Source organism: Barbus barbus, assembly GCF_936440315.1.
Source record: "Barbus barbus genome assembly, chromosome: 11".
Taxonomy (NCBI): Eukaryota; Metazoa; Chordata; class Actinopteri; order Cypriniformes; family Cyprinidae; genus Barbus; species Barbus barbus.
This window is the reverse complement of record NC_136739.1, coordinates 22,567,026-22,583,591: the sequence shown is the minus strand read 5'-3', so window position 1 is coordinate 22,583,591 and position 16,566 is coordinate 22,567,026.

Below are 16,566 nucleotides of genomic sequence, written 5' to 3'. Positions count from 1 at the left end.
GGCACCATCCATATGATGAAGTAGCTCACTAAATTTCAAGAGCATCTCTGGAATGGTAGCAGATTCTTGTCCACTGAAATGACAATTAGAGTCACTTTCTACACAAGTTAGGTTTGATGTCTCCTGTCAGCTGCAGGGAGAGGGATATGTCCTGAGACAGAGACTAATCTGGCTCAGGCTCTGATTGCATTGCCCCCTTATGATCCACTCATTGACCACTCCAAACGTGGGGACAGGAGATGGACGTTTCGGGGATGGGTGGACGGAGTTGGGAGGGGGGAGGGAGACCAAATAGTCCTCTGGCTGACTTCATGTTTCTTTTATGTTGTCTAAAATGGAGCTGTCATTGAGCAGGCGTCTTTTGCTCTTTTCGCTTTTTCTGCACAAGCTGGCTTTCTCTCATCAATAAAATTGCCTGTCAGTTGTTTAATATATTTAGTCACGATTAATCTAATTTTTTGTAGAACTCATTCAGTTCAAATAATACAAAAATAATGTGTGTACAGTAAGTGCTGAATGAATGTCACTCCTAGTGTATATATGTCATTCTCCCTGAACGGAGATAGATTACTGCAGCAGATCTCTTTATTTGTCTCAACTGAACACAAATCGTTCATATTTAGTGCTGGGCAACTATTAATCGGGATTAATCACATATAAAATAAAAGTTTTTGTGTACATAGGCTAATATATGTGTGTACTGTGTATATTTATAATGTATATATAAATACAAACACATGCATGTATATATTTAAGAAAAATATGTTATGTTTATATATTATAATCAAAATGATTTAATATAAATATGTACATGTGAATACATGTAAATATTTTCAAAATATGTAATGTATGTGTGTCTTTATATATACATAATAAATATACACAGTACACGCACATATATAAACAAAATGTTATTTTGGATGGGATTAATCATTGCCCGTTATTATATACAATTGCATCTAACGTGCAAAACATTGTAAATCTTTGGAATTTTCGAACTTTTGTCTCACTTTATGAATTTAAGATTGTCTCACTTTATGAATTTAAGATTATTATTAACATTTCAACAAATAATAAGGTTTTGATCTTTAATTATTACAAATTTTTCTTTGACCATACAAAGTGCAAAGTGCTTTATTTTTGTTAAATGTTCATGTATTTTAATTAATTTATTTTATTTTATTATTTTATTTATATAGGCTATTCATTTAATACAATGGGAAAACATCTTGGCACAACTATTTGGGAATCCGTTACATACATGTAGATAAGAACATTGTGTATGTTAGTTTATTTATTTGTTTCACAATGAATAAATCAATGAATGAATAAAGTTATTTAACATATTTCATTAATAGCTTCAATAAAATTGTTTGACTTTGCAAATGAACTATCCTGTGTGAATGAGACCCCTCCTCTACAATGGCGCTACTTCCTTCCATCATGTAAAACCTTTGGCTTCAGTAAAATGTGGGACAGGAAATGTTCCATTTCTGAAATACTGCTTCATTGTGGCAACTGAAAATAAATCGCTTCATTTTCTCTCACTTGCATGATTTTCCTCTGACAGTATAGTCACCGCACGTCAGTCCGCAGTCAGGCAGCTGCATTTGTAAACGCCTCACTGATATCTAATGTGGTTTTGTGGCAAGATGATCGGTAAACACCTATCTGAAACGCTTGTGATTTGACTGATGTGGTTCTGAAGGAGAGGTGAAATGTAAACAGTTGCTGTTTGGAGTGTCTTGGCCTGGTTTATTCCTGTTCTTAGTTATCAGAGCGGTTCAGTAATTGCTGTCAGTTAGAGGCATAAAGGCAGTGGTTTGCAGGAGTATCTGTGCGTATCCTCTCGGATGTGGCTTTCCCCCTTGCCTCCTGAGACTCCCCTCATCCTCGCCATCGTTGTTTACCTCGTATTGTCAACAGCAAACACGTTGAGGGAAAAAATTAAAGGAGGCCTACCAGATGCAGCACAACAGGCACTATAATTGAGCAGATTAACCCTCTGTATGCCAGCAGTGATTTGGGTCTGAACAAGGAGCCAAGAACACAGCTTGTTTTGTTTTTTTTCCAGGAAAAATAGAAGAAAGGGTTTGACATTCTTATTTTTTTTACTGTGCCACCTCCTTTCATGGAACAGAACAGCTTAAATTTATTGTCATTTAATTCAGAGCTGTGTGGCACAAGAGCACAATTTATGCATTTATGATTGTCTGTTCAGAATAACTTATTAGAACACAATCCATCTTGTTTATAATGATTTCATTTAGCACTATAGGCTTACAGTGTTGATCTTTCATGGGTAAATTCACTAAACATTTGTAGCCCTTTAACTTGTTTTTTTTGCCACAAATCTACAATAGTCAGGCATTAAATGTGGTGAAAAAAGTCCTTGTCATTCTTTTCAGTTCATACATGTCTTATTTATGAGCAAGTTATTATAGTTTATTTTTAAAATGTACATTTTGTTCTCATAAAATGTTTTTTCTTTTGAATTTTATTTAAAATGGATGTTTATGTTTTCTATTCATCACGGCAACAGTCATTTTTCAAATTATGATAAATATGCGTAGAGAAGCATTAAGCATAATCGAGTGCACTTTCAACTTTTCAAAGAGTTAGTTACCCTGATACTGAAAATTCAGAAAATCATACTCAAACTCGTATAGTTCCAAACCTGCATGGCTTGCTTTCTTCTTCTGAATACAAACGCAGATCATTTGAGAATATTTTTTTTTTATTTCTATATGGTGACCAACACTGTTCTTTTACCAACATTCTTCAAAATATCTGAATTTTGTATCTTTGGGTGAAGTATTGCTTTAATTCAGGTGTCTATCACATGCTTTTTTAATGATTGCGCAGCTGGTTTTAAACCAAATGTAGTGCCTACTATACACTATTCGATTATGGCTGCAGAATATATCACAACGATATAATATACCAGATTGTGGTAGTGTGTTGCATAACCTGGTCTTTGAAATGGGTAGTGATTTTTTTTTTTTGGGGGGGGGGGGGCATGTCTGTGCCTAAATTTGCATAAGAACTAAATATTATGTACAAAAGAAACAACACTAACAGCAGGCACAATTCATTTTAAGTGAGTTCCGCCTTCTGTGTTTTGTGTGTGGTCAACATAGGGAAGTCGTGGCCTAATGGTTAGTGAGTCGGACTCGTAATCCAAAGGTTGCGGGTTCGAGTCTCAGGCCGGCAGGGATTGTAGGTGGGGGGAGTGAATGTCCAGCGCTCTCTCCACCCTCAATACCACGACTGAGGTGCCCTTGAGCAAGGCACCGAACCCCCAACTGCTCCCCGGGCGCCGCAGCATAAATGACTCTGGGTGTGTGTTCACGGTGTGTGTGTTCACTGCTGTGTGTGTGCACTTTGGGTGGGTTAAATGCAGAGCACGTATTCTGAGTATGGGTCACCATACTTGGCTGTATGTCGCTTCACTTTCACTTTCAACATGTGTATATGCATGTGCATGGGATTGTGTAGGATGTCTGGGTGGGATTGTAAGGGATTGCACTTCTCAAACACACAGCTTACCTGCTGGCTGAGATCAGTTTAATTTGTCCTTTATTGGCAAATGTAAAATTCATTCAGAATTGGCGCTGACTAGAGCCAAATCCAGCCTCTTGGCTCAAAGCTCCAGGAAATTGCTTGCATTAGGGATATATTGGTGTGAAAAGATCCCCTGACACTACTTTGAACCGGTTAACATCTTCAAGTTCTGACACATTTTCTTGATTCTTGGGTTGTTGTTGATTTGCTGCAGCAAGGCAGTGGAAGCACAAACTTACGAATGAAAGTATGGAAGTTGTTAAATTATTATTGCAATAAGAGTGGGATTTAAATCCTTCTGCACAACAGCCAAAATGCAGTATACAGCAGCTATGTTAAGTTGCACAAGCGCTCTGGGCTGCCGTCACTTACAAAAATATGATGTGTGATATCCATGAGTGATGATAGACCTGTTTTTGTAATTCTTCTGAATGTTGGATCATTTTGAGCTGGACTCGTTTTTATTATTTTTCCTGCCTTACCTCCATGTTAAGCATATATCTTCACATGGCCTTAATTTCACTCAATTTCCTCTTGTAAATAATACTAGCCATTGATTGAAAAGTCTTCATTGGAACTGTTTTTCCCCTCTTCCTGTTAAAGCTATTTCCTTCATTCACATTTAATAGAGTAAATAACCCCAACGCCATGATGAATCTTTAACGATTGGAGGTAAAATTATCTAAATGAGTTTAATGATATTTGGCTTTTTACGCGTAAGCCTGGCCTTCTTGCAAATCTCAGGGAGTGCATGAATAAGCATGTGTTTTGCATGTGTTTGTACAGCAAAACAAAACACATTTTCTTCTGGTCTGGCAAGTGTGAAATGATTTAAAAAAAGATTTGATGTTTACTCACTTTTATATGAAAACGAAACCCCAAACACATTCAAAGAGCAACCAAAGTTGCATTAAAGCATTTTATAGAGTAGATATAAAAACTAAACATTATTAGATTTAAATTAAGTGTCTGAAGTTACTTTTTTTTTATGCAAGTTCGATGTAGCTTTTTAATGTGGGAGCAGATTTTCCAAGCTTTTTGGGGGATTGTGCAGCTTATTTTGTAAAATCTCTTTGTTCTCTCTGTTACAAAAGTAGGCCAAAAGGAAGACATGCCACTTGATAAAATTGGATTTCATGCATTTGAAAATATTTAAATTGTTAAGTGCTGATCTCTGCTTACATTAATGAGGGTCTAGAGAAATTTTGACCTTGCGGTGTGCGTGAATCAATATGAAGTTGATAAGCCAAGTTCATTGCTGCCTAACATAAAACAAACCTGATTTGTTTACTTACCTAAGCCTGGGTATGTCAGGCCCATTATGAAATGATTTATAGACCACCATCCAATGAAATTGTTTAAAGTAGATTAGGTTTGGGGAACGATCAGCACTAATATGACAAGCTGATGCCACATGACAGGTAACCAAGCAAACAAGTTCCTGAAATTCAGATTGAATTAGAATCCTAATAATCCTGCGGGGAGTCCCAGATTCAATCAGAGAGTCTGGGGAAGGGGTGTGAACTCCACGCCCCTAAATAAGCACACACACACACACACACACACACACACGTGCGCATACACACACATCAGCCAATTGTGAAATAGGTGACAGGAGTTTGTGAACGTGTGTGTGCTCAAGCTCACATGAACATAAATCATAGACTTACATCCTAATATTCTATAAAATGTTTGTGTTAGTTTCCTAATGTTTTTGTTTACTTTCTTAAATTTTTTATTACCTTCAATAAAAAAGATATTTAAAACTTTAAGCAAAACGCTTGCCCTTTATTTTGTCTGATATTGATGCAATGCCAAAAATAGGAAATGTAATGCACAACAGAATGAGTGCAGCTCTCAGAAATTTTGTACCAAAGGCATTTATTGACCCATACCTAATAAAAGCACAGGCTCACATCACAATGATAAAGGGCTTCTGCAATAAAGTAAATATTATCTTTCAACAAAGTGAATTTATGCACCATGAAGAACACATTTAGACTAGTTAAAAAAGTTAAATCTTCAATTCAGTAATGTCCTTATGAATGTTTACATATTTTCATAGATGATTTTTTTTTTTGCCTAAAATTTCCTCTTTATTTGAAAATAATGAATATAAATGAGTATTGTTCCCTCTGTTCCTAGGCACATTAAAGAGATTGTCTGCATATTAGAATATTAATGTGTAAAGTAAGGAAGGTGCATTGTCTGGACATTTGAATATGCATGATGAATATTACATTATAGCAGCAACAAATTCCAATTGCGAGGACTGAGAACAAATCTATTATGTATTATTAGTATTATTTTTTTATATATACATTTGCTTTGCGAAAAGTTTCTCTTGACGTTTTTGGCAACGTTTGAAACACACGTTACTTTCATATAATTCAGAGGTGCATTATCATAACTAGATGTTACTGTATGTCTTCGCTTTTTAATAGCTCCCTTATCCTTACTCCTTTCGCTGTCTGCGTTTCTTCTAGACTGGCTCTTTTTCAGTGAAGAATGTTGCTTTGCATGAGAAGGAGGATGAGTATGTTTCAGATCAGGCCCTAATTAGGGCCCCCAGCGTCAGTCCGGTGCATCTAATGAGAGGTGTGTGACAGAGCAGGGGCCTGGTGAGTGCAGCCAGGTTCTGATGCGAAGAATTATAGGACCGGTGATCCCCATCACAGCACGATCCACACCTGCAAATCCCTCACGAATGCCCTCCTCTGCTTTTGATGTGCTATTCTTTTCATGTCTTTAACTCCGACAACATCAAGAACCGATGTCCCGTTGCAACCGAGGTGGAGGGGTGCGAGGGTAATCATCCCTTATACGGTTTAATCATGCTAATTAATTGATAATCGACCCTGTAATTAACAACGGGGTGCGTCGTGTTTGTACGATGAGTTGTAGATTACAGGAATTCGTTTGGGAAGGCAAAGTTGAACAATACGGTAGCAATCACGCCACTTAATTTTGCCGCAAATGCTTTAACGACCCCGACACGTCAATGTGTTTCAGATATCCACATGCGTACGGGCCACGCATTTATCTTGGGAAGAACAAAAACGTTCCTAGACCTGCTCGTCATGCGAATAAGGCTCAATAAGATGCAGTGGGAGCACGTGGCTCTTGATGTGACTGGGAAGTCGATTATGGCCACAGGGAGCTAGAGTGAGTTGCAGTTCCCCGCTGCAGAAAATTAGCTCGTTATCAATGATCAATTAGACGGCCATGTGATTTACAGCCTTTAAGCAGGTGGTAGGGTTTTTTCCCCCCCTCTTACTTATTTCACCTGTTATCTATTTTTATGAACACTCACATGCTTTCATCCACTGAGCACTCAATCTGCCAGCACATGTGGAGAACATTGATTCTTTTTCTTGTTTAACTATGCTTTGCTCCAGCACTGAAGCCCTTTTCTCTTTTTGTCTTCCCTGTAGCTTTAAGATACTTGGTGTTCTTGCATTGGAAGGATAGGTCAGTGAGTCAGAGCAGCAAAGCTGTAAATCACACAAAGGAAAAAGGGCCTTGCTAAAATTAACAAATGCTGGGCCATCCTGCTTGTTTATACTATAAATGGAAGAATATAGATTTTTGTTAAAAAATGAAAAATGTATGGTATGAAGGAAAATATAACTGCATTATGTCATCAGAAACATCTGATGTATTACTTAAATTTATAATATTGAATTTGAATATTATGTGGTACTTCCCATTAATGTGGTATGAATCCTAAAAATGTATTTTTCTTCTTTCAGTAAAGTAGATGCTAATATATTGATAGCCCATTCCACAAGGTCAAACTGAATAATGATTATTTTATATTTACTTTATAATAATGATTAATAATGTCTTTACATTAAATATGAAATATTATATTTAAATAAATAAATACACATACAAATCAGCCTAAAAAATGATAAATAAATAAATAAACACACACTATGCCAGAATGGATAATTGGGTTGCAGATTTAACCAATATTAAGCTGAATATATAAATTGTAGATTTGTATTTGTAGCTAAAGATTATTTTGTAGCTTTTGGGAAACTATACCAGTATTGCCACAAATAAAAAGAAAATCATGCAATAACTTTAGTAGCCTGGTTCAATGTTTGAACTTGTTGAATTCAAACAGTGCTACAATTTGTATTAAAACTAAGAAAATTCAATAATAAAAAAAAAGGCTTTGCTGCATCATGCACTAAAAATAAACAGGGTTGTTTTAGGTAATTTAAAATTCATAATTACAAATAGTGCATTATATGGGAAATAGCTAATTGTTTTTGGTAATTAAAATTTGAAAATAATAATTAAAAATAGTTTGTAATACAGTTTTCACCATAACTCAGTTGTTGAATTACAGTAGTTGGATAGGCCTGTGCATCCAGCTATGATTGTATTATCCTTATAGTCATATTCATGATTTGTCAGATATTTTCACTTATTTTCAGGTTGATTTGTGATTCGTACTATTAATTATTAAGCCGTTTCAAAAGCAGTTGAACAGAATTTGTCAGTGTATTGTTGACATGTTAACAAGATTTGACTTGCATTGTCTATTTGATGGCCTATAGCTTTATTTCATCTTTTAGAAATACACATTCAACCACTAGTGGGCCATCATCCTTTTTGAGAGAGGAAAAGTGATCTAATGCATATCTGTTCATTTATTTGTGGATATCGAATGCAAATGACTCATGATCAGTGCAAAGTAAAGGGTGGGATTTGAGAATTTAAGAAGGAATTAAAATAACTGTGGATGTATATAACCTTTTTAATATGTGATTTAATGTACTGTGTTCAAGGGTAGTATGAGTGGATTTAAGCAGTGGATTTCAGGGTTTTTACAGCCATAGTGATTGGGGTCGTTTGAATAATAACATCGTGGATAACTTGCATAAATCATATAAAGTTTTGCACCCTGTAATAACCTGGGTTTTGTTATTGTATGTTTTGGCACATTTGATTTGTACAGTTAATAAATTGCACCTGAAAGTGATCAAACAATGATTTTTTTATTTTTTTTTATTTCAGAGCGACATGGTTTGTTGCACTATGATGCCTTTTGGCTGAGAGCAGAGGGTAGCACTTTGGCACTCATTAACAGGCTGCCCACAGGCACAGATACGTACCTGTCCCGCCAGCGCACTTGACACTCCCCTCAAACCTGTCTGCCTCCCGTCCATGTGCCCCCCCATCCTGTCTCATTACTTATTGATTTGTAAATCAATAACACCTTTCAGGCTGCCTGAGATGGAAGAGGAGAGAGAACTGCCCTTGCTATCAGCTCGGAGAGAAAGATACTGGAGGGTAAAAGCAAGCTAGATCCTTTTACTTAAGTGAGTGGTGGCAGCAAATGGGATACATTTCACATTTAGATTTATGACAGCAGCAACCATGTAAAATATGATCCATTCCGCGATTGCACTCCTTGTCGTGTCAGCGTTCCTGTTTCTAAAGGATGTTTCACCCAAAAATAGAAATTTTGTCATTATTTACTCCTTACGCCATTTCAAACCTGTAGGACTTTTTTTCTTCAATGAAACAAATTCAAGGAAAAGAATTGTACTAGTTGCTCTTTTCTATACAATTAATGTGAATGTGGGTTTAAAGCATTCAAACTACAATGGGACAACTGTGACATTGATAGTTACAAGTTCCATGAATCATGGAATTCTGTACTTTCAGTTCAAATAGTGACATTGGACAAACGTGTATTAGTTTGCGTACCTGATCGATTTAGCATTTTTGTCGTAAAACAGCTGTCAATTATCAAATGTTTCATTTAGCTACTTGCATTTTATCTTAAACTTTGACTGTCACCTACAGCGTTTTTTTAGTTTTTTTGACCAGTAAAGCCCACCTACTTTGATTTGATTGGTCATCTCAAACATTTTGACATTGACAAGCACTATTAGGCCACTGATTCAGCTTGCAGTTGTGCAATATCCTTGCAGAAATAAAGTAGGTTTAACATTATGCAACTATTTCACAACTTTTATTATATACATCCTGAAAAAATACAGAGGCACCTCAGGTTGAGTACGACAATGCATTCACCTCGCTGACTATATTCCATGAGTTGTCTGAAGCTGTTATTCACTGAAACCCTTGACATGTTCATTAGATTAGTAGAAGTAGATTCCTGAATGAATCATTCTTTTGAGTCGGGTATTTTCAATGAATCATTTCATCAGTATTTCTTTGATCCGGTTCTTAGGTCACCCAAAAATGAAGTTTATGTCATTAATTACTCACTCTCATGTCATTCCAAACCCGTTAAGACATTTGTTCATCTTTGGAACACAAATCAACAATTTCTTCTCTTCAGTTTCAGTCTTCAATGTGCATTCATGACAGTACCATAACACGGGTGTGCATTTCTCTGCTTACAAACAAGGCGCAGTGCATCTGGGTTCAAAGTCAGAACACCAGAACATGCATCATGGTACTCTTGTGAACCCACGTCAAAGACTGAAGAAGAAAAGAATTTGTTGAATTAAGTTGTTATTTTTGTTTTCTTTGTGCACAAAAATTATTCTCATAGCTTCATAAAATTACGGTTGAACCACTGATGTCACATGGACTATTTTAATGATGTCCTTACTACCTTTCTGGGCCTTGAACATGGTAGTTTCGTTGCTGTCTATGCAGGGTCAGAAAGCTAATATTTTTAATTATTTGGATTTTATTTTTATTATATTTATTATATATTTGTACGTTTTTTATATATTATTTGTGTTCCGAAGATGAACAAAGATTCTTACAGGTTTGGAATGACATGAGGGTGAGGAAATTATGACAGAAGTTTCATTTTTGGGTGAACTATCCCTTTAAGCTCAGCTCTCTGAAAGGAAAACTTGCTTCAGATGTCTTAAAATACATTTTAGAAGTTGAATGGATTTTCCTTTTATGTTCAACTGAAGTAAAATTTTAGAAACAAGTAAATAACGACAGCGTTTTTATTTTTTATTTTGGGTGAACTGTTCCTTTAAGATGTATTCATATCACTTTTGTGCGACTATGCTGTTGGTAGTGGCCAGTTTCAGAGATAAATCCAGAGGGGCCTGTCCAGATTCTCATTAGGTCAGGGTTTATTGTCACTGCTAACAGAAAAAAGGATTTGCTTGAAACAGCCAGGCACAGAACAAAAAGCTTCAGCCCAGGTCCCAATCAGCAGCTCATAAAGGAGCCAGCACAGGTCTTAATCAGTCAGTCCTTAATGGAGCCGCTCTTTAAAAGTATTATTAACCTCATCTGTCTAGATTAAGAACTAATAGCCCCCTTTCTGTGTATTGTCTTTGTAGCAGCTGGTAATGTACATATATATTAATCCACTCGCGCAGGCGAGATTGTGTGGTGCGGGGGAACAACGGTGCCCTTCACAAGCGAGGCAGACACAGGTTAGGAAGCCACTAATTAAATGTCAGACTTGACAGATTAAAATTATGAAATTTAAAATCAGCAAGTAGCTCTTTGTCATTGTCAAATTAAGCGGCCGGCGTGATGAGGAGACGGGAATGGAAGACTTTAATGGATTGAAGGGGAATGTACTTTAGCAGCCATGGATATGGTGAATAAAGATTTCCCTGCGCTCAAGGTAATGGGCTGCACGTTCAATTCAATGTGCCGATAGGCTGTGGCACCAGAGCCATCTGTGCTGCCATGCTTTTCCTAGCCATGCAATTTAGCTGTTTTTCTTTGTAAACAAGCAGTTAAAAAACGAGTTCTGTTTTAAACGTGGCCTGTAGTCTTAGGCAGCACTATGGGAATTGCATTCTCAATTGATTTTTAATAAGGTGTGATGTTAGCATGTTGCGTAGCTAATGGTCTACAAACTTCAATAAGTGAAAAAAGCACAACATTTTTATTTACACAATTATGATTTTGTGAAAAAGAAAATGTAGGGCGAAGGCTTGGTTCTAACCACTGGTTATTGATTGGATAGTGGCAGTTCTGAATGCACGTTTAGTTGATTGTAAGAAAAGGGTGGGGTTTAAGTGAACTAAATGATTGGATAGGTCTGGCATATGTCACCAAAGATATATTAAGTTATATTAATAACATGCATTTAGGAAATAGATTTTCATTACATGCAGACTTTAAGGAAAGTTACCGCAGTTCAGATTCAATCTAATAAAGCTCATCCACCTGTTTTTTTTTTTAAATTAATTTATTTTTTAACATGCCAGCTGGATTTTTCACATTTCATAATGCTGTTGAGTGGCAATTTTGAGCATTCTGCAAGCAAAGACAATTTGCTGTTTCAGCTTTTGGCTAAATGTTATATCTCATTAGTAAAATAGTCAAATTTGTTTTGTGTCTTTAATATCAAAGTGCTGTATTCACTCAAAATCCATATTTGTAATGTTTCTGGTTCATAATTAACCTACGATCAGATCAATACGATACATGAATCACAGAGACCGGTCTGAGAATGAAGGCCTAATGAATCCTAACTCAACTTTTTCTGCAGTCAGAGGGAAAAAAAAAGCTCTTGCGCAGCATTTCTAAATAAATAAACCAGTACTAAATTAGCCTGATTCCTTGTGCTTGCGTTCAAGGTTCAAAGGCTTTGAGCTCAAATCAGGTCTAGATGTGTTTAGTTTCAGATGGGTTGAGAGCACAGCTTGCAATAAAGCAATGAACAAACCAGAGGCAGCATTAGAGCAGCAACACTCAACAAGGATCCATAAACGATACTGATTAAAAGTGACGAGATCCAATTAAATTTAATTACACAAGCTGTATATTCATTTTAACTGACAATTTTTATTAGGGAGCCACACACACACTTAAAGCAAGGAACTGAGGCTAAATTATATCAATGTAATACAGTTAGGTTATGCAGAATCCAGTGTGTCTAATTTGCTTTAATTGAGTTAGGGGCAAGAGGCCTGCAAAAGGAGTTCAATAGTTTGAGGAAAAGATCACTGAGATAAACATCTCTTGGTTTGTCAGGCCAAATGTACTGAGGGAGATGATAAACACTCTTCCTTGAGTGAAATTGAGATGTGACCCATTTTCAGGATTGTTCAAACTTTTTAAAGAGCCTTTTTTATAATGCTAGTTTCTTGAACCAAAGAAAAAATCGTAATCTTGCTTCTCTATGCATGCTTTCTGTGATCCTTAGAATAAAACAGTAATGTACCGATAAGACTTATATATATTTAAAGGTGCCATAGAATGAAAAACTGTCTTTACCCTGGCATATTTAAATAATAACAGTTCTGTACATGGAAATGACATACAGTGAGCCTCAAACACCATAGTTTCCTCCTTCATATGTAAATCTCGTGATTAAAAAAGACCACTGAAAAACAGGCGAATCAGAACATAACACCGACTGTGACGCAACAGTCGGGATCACTACGCCCCCAACATTTGCATAAACCCGCCCTTGACCTTGTTCTAAGCCGGCCGAACCATCAGAAGCTCTGCAGGTATTGTAAATAAACAAGCGCGGACAACAGCGAAAATAACAAAATAAATTTTATGTTCCAGACCGTGCAGGGGGTGTGAAGTGCAGGGATGGGTTGGTGTCTGTATTCAGAAAGGCACAGAAAGCAAATAACGTGAGCCACTAAAGGGACATGGTTAGCTCCTTGCTAGCGGTAGCCTGTTACAGTACATACGATTTCACTCTCAGTAAGGAGAGATGAGGATGATGGCGAATGACTTACAGATCCTGAGCACCACTGACAAGCATCTGATCTTGTGAAATGTGTGGTAAGTACTGTTGCTCCATAATGTAAACATAGTTTGTGTGATCGTGTCTCTTGAAAGTGAAACTATAACGTGATCGATGGATCGTTCAAAAGCAGTTTCAATGCCTCGCATATTAATAACGGCTCCCTGATGCCCGCGTTTTATATACAGCATAATTACCCGACGATATAACTGCGAGAGAAAGTATTTAAATATATATTTTCCTCCCTGTGCTTCCTTCTTGCTGATGAGCCATACTGTGAAACAGCCAATCAGAGCAGAGCTCATTATTATTCATGACCCTGCCAAATAAGCCAATAACAGACCGTTTCATTCTAGGGAGAAATCCTAGGGTTGTAAATGGACATGTAAAATCGTTTCTGGAGATTTTTTGCCCTTACCTAAGCCACATACCTTCTGTGTAGATATCAGAGAACAATTTAAAATACTGTATCAATGCATTCTATGGCACCTTTAAATTAACATTGCTTTGATTGGCTAAACTTTTTGCATATGAAATGAGTACCAATCCTTGCTTTTGGATTGCAGGGTTTCTGACTTGGTTTCTGTTGGCGTTTCCGTTGACTGTTTCAGCGTGTATTACATGCACACAACATGGACAAGATTGAATAGCAAAAAGTAGATTTTTTGGCTGAAATATCAATAGGCAGCTTGTTGCTTAAAAACTTCAATACAACTGCTTTAGTTTATCACCATTTACCCTATTTAATTACCAAAACTGTATTTTCACTTTTATTATCACTTTATTTTCTTGTTTTTTGGCTAAATTAAAACTCCAATTAAAAGTCTATCACTGAAATTATCATGTCTTGTGGTGAAAATAAACCTCGGAAAAGGACATAAAGAAAAAGGGGCATCTGGTTTTCCATGATATAGCTTTGTGAATAAAATGAGGAAGGGATTGTTCATAACAATCATTTGTTTGATTCAAACCTCATTGCATCTAAACAAAGCGGACATGTTTACAGTACGTATTGGTGTAAAATGCAACCTGTTCCATGCCCTTTAAAAGCAACTTGACAAAGTCTTTACCGTATACTCCATAGTTAAATGTGACATGACACATGAGAGCTTCTGGTGTGCTGGAGTCCTTTGTAGAGGTGAGTGAGTGGCATAGTAACTGGTTAGCCTCAGGTGCTGTGCTTCATATATGTACCCAGCCTGTCTTGTGCACGGGGATGCTCAGTGACTTGCCCTGTGGTGCTATGCTGAGTTTTCAAAGCACACAGATCATTTGTTTTCCCTTTCCATGACATGTAGTTTAGCTCAGCTTTCTTCTGGATGTGTCACCGAGGCAGACTCCGGGCGTTTCCCCGGTCCGGTCTTTTTACCAAAGGAAAATGGGACATTTCTGATGAAAGAATGAAATGGATATTTTTGATGCTTACATTTGTTCAAATATTTTTTTACGTTTTACAGCTTAGTTTTTATTTGATTTAGCCAGGCAAGTCATTTAAGAACAACATTCTTATTTAGAATGATGTTCTGGCAAAATTAAAATGTTTTAAAGTTAAAATCTTAGGGAAAAACTACTGTGGCATGGCATATTGTTATAAGTCAAGTCAAGTCACCTTTATTTATATAGTGCTTTTAACAATACAGATTGTGTCAAAGCAGCTTTTTAGTAGGAAAATAGTGTGTAATTACACAAAAAGACAACAGTAAACACTCAATTTCAGTTAAAGTCAGTTCATCATTGATTCAGTGATGTCATCGTCCAGCTCAGTTCAGTTCAGTTCAAATAGCATCTGTGCAATAAAGTTGACGATATCGCTGGAAATGAAGTGTATGTGTATGAGAGTGTATAATGTACACAAAAGTACTTGCTCACCAAGGCTGCATTTATTTAATCAAAAATACAGTAATCATGTGAAATAATATTACAATTTAAAATAACTGTTTTCTGTTTTATATTTTAAAATCTAATTTATTAATGTGGTGGCAAAGCTGAATTTTATCATCACATTCAAAAATTTCCACTGCTTAATATTTTTGTGGAAGCCGTGATAATTTTTTTCTGGATTCTTTAAAGAATAGGAAGTCCCCCCCCCCCCCCCCCCCCCCCTCTTATTATTATGAATGTCTTTACTTTGACTTTTGAAAAGTAGTGTAAATGTTCCATATAGAACAGTTTCAGCCGTTAGGTCGCAGTTCAGGTTTGATTGGTAAGAAAACAATGCTAATTAATGCAATTTAACAAATTGAAACTAAATGTAAAATCATGCAGATTTATTACCAGAATAACTCTATTCATAAGCTTTTAAAGGAGATAAGAAATATACTTTTCATATGCTTTGTTGACTGCTGAGAGCCTGAGACATCAAATATGTGCATCAGTTTTGTATTTTTTAGTATATGCAGTTCATGGTAATATTAAAAGCTATCAGTAATATTAATGTTTAATTTTTGAAGGTTTTTTTTATTATTATTTGCCTATGATAAACAATTTTGATTTTGTATCACTTGATATCCAGTGTAAAATCTGGGTCCTGAAGCTAAACCAGTTGAGAACCACTGATGTGGAACATTAAGGTATCTAAGTATGTGTATGTGTGTGTGTGTGTGTGTGTGTGTATGAGGAAGATTGAGAAAGAGAGAGTGTGTGAGGTGGTAATGATGTCCTCAAGTTGTTAAATGCAATGGTCTGTGTCCTGTTCACCCGGCATGCTGTTGCTCTCCCATCTGTGCAGGGAGCCACATCTGCTCCCGAGGTCATAGAGGTCAGCAGTGACACCAGATTTAACTGTTATTTACTCGGAGTCCCCGACAAGACACATACAACCCGCTCCCACTCAACTGATGTATGTTAAATGTGCTCCAAATTACCAGTGTGTTGGATCTATTGATGGGCCATTCGAGCCTGTCAGCCTGTCTCTATCAGCCTCTCAGTTATCCCCCTCCTCTCCTTCCCCCGTTCGTTCCATCCTTCATCTCTCCCTCGCTCCCTCTCTCTCTCTCTCCAGGCCCCACCGCGGCCCAGGCTGAGCACCTTGCTCTGAATGGGAAATGAGGGCTTCGACAGATACATGCACCTCTGGAACCTGTTGGGTGTTCAGACACATGTCTTGCCCATCTCATTTTGAACAGGTTAAAAGACCATGTCAAGCGTAATTATACTGTGCCAGCATCTTCAACAAGACCTAGCAGGAGACGTTGTTTATAATGTTCTGATTTACTCTGGTGTGATTACAACATGAGTGCGGATGTAAATCGTGAGGAAATTCATGTTTCTTGTTCTGATTTTGCTTATACATTATATATACAAACAAAAATATT